The following is a 10,047-nucleotide window of genomic DNA, read 5'->3' on the forward strand; positions in this document are numbered from 1 at the left end:
AACTGAACAATATATTGTAACGCAACAGGGGCTCAGGCGGGCACCCTCGCCGCATTAGGTTGGCCCCCCACCGTCGGGGGCTCGAAGCCGGGACTCCCATGTCTCTCTGCAGCGACCCAGCCCGGTGAGCTAAAGAGAGATCTCCCCACAACCCACGGGCTGTGGTCCTGCTATCACAGGGAAGGGCAGTGACGTCACCTGCTCTGGTACGCCGGCTCTTACACAGTGCCTGTCGGCCATAAGCGTTACACTATGAAAGGTTTCATCTATACACTTACACATAATAAGTATACGAATAAATACTCGGAAGAAGCCGCAGCTCAGGTATTAGAGAGATTTAAAATCGGATCGGAGGATTTAGAGTCCAGACTGCAAACCCACAGCTGACACAGGTCTTTTATAGAACCGTTTTGATCTCCTCTACTTTGTCCCCGTGACGTCATTGTCCTGCTCGCAGCCGAGCCCGACACACGTCTGGTTTCTGTCGCTGGGCGCATACCCTGCGGTCCATGCGGGTCCTGATGCCCCAGTACAATGACGGGGACGCTAAACTGTAAACAGGTGCCGTCCTTCGGCTGAGACGTAAAACCGAGGTCCTGACTCTCTGTGATCATTCAGGAGAATGGTGGTGGTGGAGGGGAGTCCCCATTACCTGTAAAGCGCATTGAGTGGAGTATCCAGAACAGCGCTATATAAGTGTAAGCAATAATGATTATTATTATTATTATTATTATGTAAAATGCAATAAAAATTAAAACAAAATATCAAACTTTGATTTAAAATAGATAAATATAAAACTGATAAAGCTAATGCTTTTTTCAGGGCTATATCTACTTTTTTTTTTAAAAAGCGAAGTCTGTCGCGACTGAAAGTTATAGAATGTATACCATCGGGTGCCTACATATCGTGAGCGTCAGCCTCGCCCGTAACTGCGAGAAGGTTAAAAGCGCACAAGTGATTTGTCTTTTGTCAAAGTAACTGCCGGAGCAGTAAGACGCAGAGCACAATCCAGCAGCTGTAGACGATGTTCGGGGAAGAGCTAATTCTGTTTTCAGCACAGGGAGTGAGAATGAGCTCAGTCCGGCCCCCAGCAGAATCCATCCTGGTTTGGTTACAGTGAGTCTGAGACCGGGGTAAAGTTAGCTCGAAGTTCGAAAACGATTTTGGCACGCCTGTAGCGCTTTCACGAAACCTCTTAGAGTTGCGAGAATGCTTGTTTTGTGTATAAAATACATTGTGGATGCTTTCTCAGCCTTTACTTTGTCGATTTTATGACATTTTTTTGACCATGCACGAATATTCTTTTGTCCATATCTTCGCAATGGAAGCACAGAACGCCGTCAAACCAAATGCATTTTAAAGACCACGACTTGTGGATATTTCCACAGCCTTTACATCAAACTATCAGTGAGCTAATTATCTTTTTTTAAACCTCCGGTTTTTCATCGATGCGTAATTACGCACGAACTGGAACCCGGGGGACCGCTGTGTGCACACGTTCACAACGCGAGAAATACTGTTCAATACGGCTTCGTGCGAAAAACCCGTATATGACCATAGGAAGCAGAACAGCGCAGTCTCCCATTACTCAGACTGTAAACACGGGAATAAAGCTTTGTTTGATTTCTGAAACCCTTCCTTTACGCCCTGTTTTCATTCAGGTAAGGGTCAACTATATTCACAATACTACTGACAGCAGGAAGATTAAAATATTCTTTTCTCAGCAGCTTATTAAAAACAGCTCCCATGATGTTCAAACCGATTTTTTACACAGAACACTGACACAGCTTTGCATTCTGAATCTCTTTTTCTCATGCTTTTATTTAATATGGCACAATGCACTGGGATAGGGGTATTCTGTTCACAAACCAATAGCATTTAAACCACAGCACCCACAATGCAGCAAGTGTTTTGCACACTAAGCAGGTCCTCTGACTTTTCCCAGCTTTGTTTTGGGTTGTGGAACCTTTCTTTATATTTTTTAGGATTTTCTGAAGATAACACTACAGGTAATACACTGGGATAGGTGGGTCATCTTCATGGCTCAATAGCATTTCAAATACAGCACCCACACTGTTGAAACCAAGTGTTTTACACACCAGACAGGCCCCCTAACTTTATATAACCTTGCTGTGGCTGTGGCCCCTTTCTTTAATTTTTTATGATTTTTTGAAGATAACACTACAGGTAATACACTGGGACAGGTGGGTCATCTTCATGGCTCAATAGCATTTCAAATACAGCACCCACTCTGCTGAAACCAAGTGTTTTACACACCAGACAGGCCCCCGGACCTCGTACAACCTTGCTGTGGCTGTGGCCCCTTTCTTTAATTTTTTATGATTTTCTGAAGATAACACTACAGGTAATACACTGGGATAGGTGGGTCATCTTCATGGCTCAATAGCATTTCAAATACAGCACCCACACTGTTGAAACCAAGTGTTTTACACACCAGACAGGCCCCCTAACTTTATATAACCTTGCTGTGGCTGTGGCCCCTTTCTTTAATTTTTTATGATTTTTTGAAGATAACACTACAGGTAATACACTGGGACAGGTGGGTCATCTTCATGGCTCAATAGCATTTCAAATACAGCACCCACTCTGCTGAAACCAAGTGTTTTACACACCAGACAGACCCCCGGACCTCGTACAACCTTGCTGTAGCTGTGGCCCCTTTCTTTAATTTTTTATGATTTTCTGAAGATAACACTACAGGTAATACACTGGGACAGGTGGGTCATCTTCATGGCTCAATAGCATTTCAAATACAACAACCACACTGCTGAAACCAAGTGTTTTACACACCACACAGGTCCCCTAACCTTATACAACCTTTCTGTGGTTGTGGCCCCTTTATTTATTTTTTTAATAAGAATTTTAGTTTTTCAATATGGCACCATTAGACAGGCGGTACATGGGGATTGGGGGGTGCTATTCATGAGTCAATAGCTCTTCAAGCACAACAGCCACAGTGCTGCAACCAGGTGTTTTACACCAGACATTTCCCCTAACCTTATACAACCTCGCTTTGAGTTGTGGAACATTTCTTTATTTTTTAATGTTTTTTTTTGACTGTAATCAAGTGTTGTGCTCACTAGGCAGGCCTCCTGACCTTTCACAGTCATGCTTTGTTGTGTGCAACTTTAATTATCTTTTTAGGATTTTTTGAACATGGCAACTTCCACCGAGACGGGTGGGGGGTGTGGGGGTGCTCTTCAATAGCTTTTTCATCTATACACACAAACGGATGTAACCAAGACACTCAGAACCTGTCACGCAGGGGCTGACTGCTGAGGATAGGGATCCAATGCGGTGCCCTTGGTAGGGTTGGCGCGAGACGCAGGCGTAGTCGGAGTAAACAGGCAGGGGCCCGAGTCCGGGAAGGCGTAGAAGTTGCGTCGGTAGGCAGAGGCGTAAATGAAGAGACAGGCTGGGGTCAGGATCCGAGAAAGCGTAAAACAGGCGAAGGTACAAAATCGAGTGGCTAAAGCAGTTGTCGGAAAAGCGGGGTCGAGGTCCAGGGGAGAAGTCATAGTAAGGCAAAAGCGTAGTTAGTAGGTAAGCTCCGGGAGAGAATCTCAATCGTGAGCAATGACCGGGGGACAGATGAGGGTTTAAGTAGAGGACTGATTGACATGTGCACGTTTGGTATGGGGAGAGCTCGAGGGAATGCGGGAGCGCTTGCCTGCGTGAGGGAGATTCATGACAGAACCAACAGAATCAACCTGAACTCATAGAAAAACAAGAATGCCCCCGAGACACCTGAATCCCCCTCCTGGACCACTCTGGTATCAACACCCCCAAACCCATCCATACCAGCTAACAAGATTCAGAATCGGTGCAACCCTCCAACCTGGACCAAGAGCAGGATGGGACAAGAACCTGCACCACACTACGTACACAGGTTTGTATTTTTGGCTGAAGATGAAAATGTCTAACATAGATTGTTTTGGTTCTAGCAAACAATAAAAATAGTTGTTAAAATCCAAACACACATAATGAGATCACTCTCTGTCAGTAACATTCTGGGTCTGGGCTCCTCTGTATTTGGGCTAAAGAGAGTTCAACAACATTTATTAAATGCACTGACATCATAATCTGACAAGATCCATTGTTTAGGGGAGACTTGACCACCCACTGTCCCCCTGGTATCGTGAAGCTCATTGTCCTTTAGCTTTCCAAAACCAGAATCACTTGGGACTCCGGGGGGATCGGTGTATGCAAAATATGAATTCCTTATGCAAGAAATTGTATATGGTCAATATAGCGATCATATCTTATCAGCAGATGGTAATCTCCAAGGAACAAGTAATAGGTTTATTCCACGCTGACAAATGATCAAATGATTGATGAACCCAACTGATTTGAAAGAAATGTTAAACAACTCAAAGCGAGGTTGTATAAGGTTAGGGGAGCTGTCTGGTGTGTAAAACACCTGGTTGCAGCACTGTGGCTGTTGTGCTTGAAGAGCTATTGACTCGTGAAGAGCACGATGTACTATCCCCATGTACCGCCTGTCTAATGGTGCCATATTGAAAAACTCATAAAAAAATAAAGAAAGGGGCCACAACCACAGCAAGGTTGTATAAGGTTCTGGGGGCTGTCTGGTGTGTAAAACACCTGGTTTCAGCAGTGTGGGTGCTGTATTTGAAATGCTATTGAGCCATGAAGACGACCCACCTGTCCCAGTGTATTACCTGTAGTGTTATCTTCAGAAACTCATTACAAAATAAAGACAGGGGCCACAGCCACAGTAAGGTTGTATGAGGTTTGGGGGCCTGTCTGGTGTGTAAAACACTTGGTTTCAGCAGAGTGGGTGCTGTATTTGAAATGCTATTGAGCCATGAAGACGACCCACCCGTCCCAGTGTATTACCTGTAGTGTTATCTTCAGAAACTCATTACAAAATAAAGACAGGGGCCACAGCCACAGTAAGGTTGTATGAGGTTTGGGGGCCGGTCTGGTGTGTAAACCACTTAGTTTCAGCAGAGTGGGTGCTGTATTTGAAATGCTATTGAGCCATGAAGACGACCCACCCGTCCCAGTGTATTACCTGTAGTGTAATCTTCAGAAAATCATAAAAAATTAAAGAAAGGGGCCACAGCTACAGTAAGGTTGTATGAGGTTTGGGGGCCTGTCTGGTGTGTAAAACACTTGGTTTCAGCAGAGTGGGTGCTGTATTTGAAATGCTATTGAGCCATGAAGACGACCCACCCGTCCCAGTGTATTACCTGTAGTGTAATCTTCAGAAAATCATAAAAAATTAAAGAAAGGGGCCACAGCTACAGTAAGGTTGTATGAGGTTTGGGGGCCTGTCTGGTGTGTAAAACACTTGGTTTCAGCAGAGTGGGTGCTGTATTTGAAATGCTATTGAGCCATGAAGACGACCCACCCGTCCCAGTGTATTACCTGTAGTGTAATCTTCAGAAAATCATAAAAAATTAAAGAAAGGGGCCACAGCTACAGTAAGGTTGTATGAGGTTTGGGGGCCTGTCTGGTGTGTAAAACACTTGGTTTCAGCAGAGTGGGTGCTGTATTTGAAATGCTATTGAGCCATGAAGACGACCCACCTGTCCCAGTGTATTACCTGTAGTGTTATCTTCAGAAACTCATTACAAAATAAAGACAGGGGCCACAGCCACAGTAAGGTTGTATGAGGTTCGGGGGCCTGTCTGGTGTGTAAAACACTTGGTTTCAGCAGTGTGGGTGCTGTATTTGAAATGCTATTGAGCCATGAAGACAACCCACCCATCCCACCTGTAGTGTTATCTTCAGAAAATCATAAAAAAATAAAGGTTCCATAACCCAAAACAAAGCTGGGAATAGTCAGATGACCTGCTTAGTGTGCAAAACACTTACCTGCAGCATTGTGGGTGCTGTGGTTTAAATGCTATTGGTTTGTGAACAGAATACCCCTATCCCAGTGCATTGTGCCACATTAAATAAAAGCAAGAGAAAAAGAGATTCAGAACACAAAGCTGTGTCAGTGTTCTGTGTAAAAAGTCGGTATGAACATCATGGGAGCTGTTTTTAATAAGCTGCTGAGTAAAGAATATTTTTATCTTCCTGCTGTCAGTAGTATTGTGAATATAGTTGACCCTTACCTGAATGAAAACAGGACGTAAAGGAAGGGTTTCAGAAATCAAACAAAGCTTTATTCCCGTGTTTACAGTCTGAGTAATGGGAGACTGCGCTGTTCTGCTTCCTATGGTCATATACGGGTTTTTCGCACGAAGCCGTATTGAACAGTATTTCTCGCGTTGTGAACGTGTGCACACAGCGGTCCCCCGGGTTCCAGTTCGTGCGTAATTACGCATCGATGAAAAACCGGAGGTTTTAAAAAAGATAATTAGCTCACTGATAGTTTGATATAAAGGGTGTGGAAATATCCACAAGTCGTGGTCTTTAAAATGCATTTGGTTTGACAGCATTCTGTGCTTCCATCGCGAAGATATGGACAAAAGAATATTCGTGCTTGGTCAAAAAAATGTCATAAAAACGACAAAGTAAAGGCTGAGAAAGCATCCACAATGTATTTTATACACAAAACAAGCATTCTCGCAACTCTAAGAGGTTTCGTGAAAGCGCTACAGGCGTGCCAAAATCGTTTTCGAACTTCGAGCTAACTTTACCCCGGTGAGTCTGAGGCTCTTTGGATCGTAACGTAAAAAAAACAATTGCTCACATCGTGTGACTTCCACGACAGGAAGGAAAGATATCACTTAAAAAAATCAGAACTGAAGATTTGGATCCGGGGCCTCATACTTATAAAATTATTAAAATAATAATTATCAAAATATCAGATTGTGTTTCTGCAACATTTCGTGCACAGTACGCCATTTTTATCTAAAACAGTCACAACGAGGGCTTTACACGCAGTCTGGGGTATTTTCCCCTTTTATATTTTTGCCACTTTATATCGAAACTGTTATACTCCCAGAAGTGCACAGTTGCTTGTACTTAATAAAAATGTACAATTCACCGCTGGTATAAACAGATGTGTGCCGTGTTTGCCTTTGTAAGCATTTGTTTAAAAAATAAGTTCACAATACGATAAAAACACAGAAAGCACAAACTTTATAATACAACGATACAAAATCAATACCAAATCATTATGCCAATTAAGTACCTATCCTTTGAAAACAGAGAACATCTTTATATCTACAAAAAACTTGACATTTGTATGTATATTTGAATTACAATGCAGACAGTGTAGTCCCTTAATTCAAAGATCAGATCTTGGCCAAAACAAGACAATCAGACGTGGGCTGAATTCGGAACAGGAACCTCTACTTCGTCGTTTATTGAGCTTTTGATCAATGTCTGAATGAAACAGATTCGCTTTTTTAACTCCTTGATTAAAGTACACGAAAAGCACCTGCCTTCAATCCGGAATCAAACCAGCAACCTAAGGATTCCCTACACTCCTCGGCTCTAACAACTGAGCTACCAAAGGGATGTCAGTATACTTTCTGGCACAAACTGCCCAATGTAGTGAAATGTTCCGGGTGATATAAATCCCACTTCGACATCAAGTTTCCAACTTGAACTTTATTGCCATATTTAACCGGTACTGGTACAATGGAATTCTTACTTACAGAAAGTCTCTCGATTGTAAAACAAGTGTAAAAAACAAAACAAAGTGTTTTTTACTCGTTTCCTTAGTCTTGTTTACCTTGAATTTAAGCCACGAACCAGGATTCTACTGTATAAACTTCCAGGGATATAACAAAATGTTTGATGGGGCATCAATCATTCCAGGCGGAAATTGACTCCTTTTTTTTCTCGAGGGATCATATTAAACATTTCATTAGTATCGAGAGGAGGATCACCATGAGACACAAAACAAACAGTTTCTTTCTGTCTTTATTAGAAAGTAGCATTTGTGCTAAATTAATAATATTTTCGTGGAAATAAAGAAGTTGTAAATTTTAAAATGTATATTTGAATCGAAATGTGGTTTTGAGTTAAATATTAGCGTGTTCATGTAATTAGTTTGTGTTTGTCATTACTATATATATATATCACCATGTTACTAGAATTTGTAACTGAAGTTTACTAGTTGTGTTTTTTAATGATGATTAGACATTTGTTGATTACAATATTGTATATAATGTATAATTTGAACTACATATTTTTCAGGTGTGAATAATTGTATATTTTAAGAATACATTTCTAAAATAATTGGCTTTATTTATTAGTTTCTACACCTATAAAAATCTTTCTTTGATGTATAATAGACCTTTAAGTATATATGTATAATAGTCTTCTAAATGTATCCGTATAATAGAACTCCAACCATTTATGTATAATAAACATATAATCATAGATGTCTAATTGACGTATAACGCTATATGTATATTAGAATTTCATTCTAGACCAGTTACGGAGCACATTTACACGTCTAAGGTATGCGTTTAATAGTCGTATATTCTACATCGTTTGCCCACTGGGATGTGCCGATTTTAACTTAGCAAACCAAGATACACATTTTCTAATGAAGCCTTAATTAAAAGACAGTTTGTTTCTCGAAAGCGTGTTATGTAAAAAAAGAGAAAAACGAAAATATATGGATGGCAATCTTTCAAAGCTGAAGATTTTACTTTTGAAAAAACGACATTTTATGTATGCAGATGCATTCGCTGGTTTTAGAACTTTGCTGTACTTCCTGAATCATTTTCAGTATTATAAAGCGGGTGTAGATTTTTCTTTCAGGTTAGGACGCGAGTGTGTTTGATTTTCGTTTCACTGATTCTCATTGAAGATTTGGGAATTAACGAAGAAAGAATCAGTTGCCTCGGAAAGCAGAAGGTTTGGTTCTCAACGATATTGAAGACGCCCATGTAGAGCAGCGTGTGATATTTGTACTATAAAAGACCAAGTGCTCAAAGTGGCGTCTGCGTTTACCGTTTAGACTTTTCATCTCGGGCGCACTTTTAGAAAGCAAAGATAGAGCAGTTGTGTTGAATCACACTATGACAGCTGTCAGCAGAGTGGCGCAGCGGACGTGTGCTGGGCCCATAACCCAGAGGTCAATGGATTGAAACCATCCTCTGCTATGTACACTTTATGCACGATTGATAAGCACACCATCAATTTAATGAAGTGCATTAACACTGTTTTTTTCTCTCGTGTGTATGCAAGCTTCACACTTAAGGTACTCTTTCATCTTTACCAATAGCAGATGCCCAAATGTATCTTTGGTTGTTCTGCGATCCTTCATAGTTTCCTCAATTCCTTCAAATGAACATCCATATCAAAGCAATTATGTATATATATATATTACAATTAAGGTACATATTAAAAATATCAACGCACATTTGTATAATGCTCATTTAATAATGATTGTCAAGGATTGTCAAGTTCTCCAACAAATCTGTGTTCTAATTTTAAAATATTTTTGCTAAGGATACAACGGGTGTATAAATGAATTCTCCCAACAGCCAGTTAAAGAAAAATTCCACACGTGAAGATGGTTTCTTGGACATTGACTTAGGTACTTAATTGTTTACTTGTTGTAGTTGCACATGAGTAAAACACAAAGATTTCCTGCAACATTCAAGAGGGTTTGTGAAGAAATCCCTTCAATTTTTAGCAGAGATTATGTTTACATCATCACAATCTGAAGCGCGACCCTGAGTGCGTTTGACCCACCAGCCCTTTGTTTAACAGCTGATTTGTATTTTATCTTTCAGAAGTTGTATGAATTTCTTGAAGTTCAGAAACAACTTGTTCCAGAAAATAAATGAACACTTGCTTCAAAGTAAATCAAGATGTATGTGTCTCTTGCTGTGTGTGCTCTCATCTGTCCATCTCTCTCTCCTCTTCTCTCACTCTGGCAGTCTGTACAGAGTTTCTGAAGGAGATGTAACACCACTTGGAAAAGAAGAAAAATTCTCAGGAAAATTCTCAGGCAGAATAAAAAATCATTATTCTCTTCTCAGTCAGATTCACAGCTGGGAATTTTATGGGAATTTTATGGATGCCTCTTTTGCTAAGAAGTGGGATATTCCTCTTGCTCTGCTTTCACCCCCTATCTGC

This window comes from Lepisosteus oculatus, chromosome 14 (genome assembly GCF_040954835.1).
Source record: "Lepisosteus oculatus isolate fLepOcu1 chromosome 14, fLepOcu1.hap2, whole genome shotgun sequence".
Lineage (NCBI taxonomy): Eukaryota > Metazoa > Chordata > Actinopteri > Semionotiformes > Lepisosteidae > Lepisosteus > Lepisosteus oculatus.